Raw genomic sequence first — 1,996 nt, 5'->3', positions numbered from 1 at the left:
TTTATGTATAATAATTGATTTGGTACTTAATTTTTATATACACAAGGTATTTTTGAAAACATAATATGATAATACAATAATCATTTTTTTAACAGAAACAATGAATTTGTATTTCACCATTTAAAAAAGAGTGAAATTTGTTGCTCCTTCTTTATATAAATGGAAAAATAATATGTCTAATTTTTTTAAATATTGAAGGATAAAATAGTTTAACAGGATAGAGTTAAACTCCAAAATGGTCTCTGAGATTTCAATTGCACCAATTACGTCTCTGAGATTGAAAAAGTGCACCATATTAGTCCCTAACCTATTTTTCATTAACGACGTGATGACATAGCATGATGACGTGGATTGTAAGTGACACGTGTCACTTCATGATTTGGCCACGTGTAATTGTATGATGATGTGGTGACCAGTGACATGTGGCATGCTGACGTGGATGGTTGTGCCACGTGTCACAATGTTATTTGGCCACGTGTCCGTTTGTGCCACGTGTCGCAACTGTATTCGTCCACGTGTCATCCATTATGTCATTGTTGTAGATGCACCAAATTAGTCCCTCACTTTGCATTAAGTGGCTCATTTTAGTCCCTGAAATTGAATGTCGTGCACCAAATTAGTCTCTTCACCAGTTTTTTCTCATTTTTTTCTATAAATTCAAAATTCTCAATATTTTTTAATGCATTAATTTCAATTCTATTTTTTCACATGTTCTTCAAATAAAAGTGCTTTTATAAAATATTTTTTCTCTTGCGAATACCCTAACAACTGATTTTAGAGTTGACGTGAAGGCATTTCAAGCACCTTCACTACCATCTCCGACCTCTTTCAGTACTTTTATAAAATATTTTTTTCTTGCGGATACCCCTAACCGCCGTTTTGGAATTGATATAAAGGCATTTCAAACTTCTCTCATTACCATCTCCGACCTCTTTTGTCTAGACTGCAGAGGTCGGAGATGGTAATGAGGGTGCTTGAAGGACTTTCAATCTAACTTATTTAGACATAATGAAAACGTGTATTTCATAAAAAAAATGTTTATTTTAGTTATTAATTTCTTTTTAAAAATACATATTTTTTTATGAAAAATGTGTCTAATCAATCATATAATTATTTTTTTATAATAACATATTTATATATTATAATTTACCAATGTTAAATTATTAAAAAAATTATATATTAAAACTAAAATCTTAAATTTTTTATGAAAGCACTTGTATTTAAACGATATATGAAAAAATAGAATTAAAATTAGTGTATCCAAGATATTAAAAATTTTAAATTTAAAAAAAATGAAAAAAAAACTTGAGAAGTGACTAGTTTGGTGCACGACATTCAATTTCAAAGACTAAAATGAGCCACTTAATGCAAAGTGAGGGACTAATTTGTTGCATCTACAACAATGACATAATGGATGGCACGTGAACGAATACAGTTGCGACATGTGGCACAAACGGACACGTGACCAAATAACATTGTGACACGTGGACACAACCATCCATGTCAGCATGCCACGTGATACTGATCACCACATCATCATACCATTACACGTGGCCAAATCATGAAGTGACACGTGTCACTTACAGTCCACATCATTATGCCATGTCATCACATTAATGAAAAATGAGTTAGGGACTAATATAGTGCACTTTTTTCAATCTCAGGGACGTAATTGATACAATTGAAATCTCAGAGACGATTTCAGTGCACGACGCCAATCTCAAGGACCATTTTGAGGTTTAACTCAACAGCATAATATGAGATAACATATTATTTTTTATATTTTGAAATTATCTCATCTCATAATTTGTATAGTTAGGGAAAAAAACTACCTGAGACGGGAAAAATAATTAAAACCTAATTAAAAATTTACTCTCTGATTTATAACTTGATCTAGGTAAACAATTCATTTCAAAACCATCCAAGTCAAGCAGTTATTTTCAGTCCTTTTAAAACGACCTGATCAATTTATTAATCAGTTAGAAAAAAAAACCGA

This window comes from Arachis ipaensis, chromosome B06, assembly GCF_000816755.2.
Source record: "Arachis ipaensis cultivar K30076 chromosome B06, Araip1.1, whole genome shotgun sequence".
Taxonomy (NCBI): domain Eukaryota; kingdom Viridiplantae; phylum Streptophyta; class Magnoliopsida; order Fabales; family Fabaceae; genus Arachis; species Arachis ipaensis.
This window is presented reverse-complemented; position numbering follows the sequence as displayed.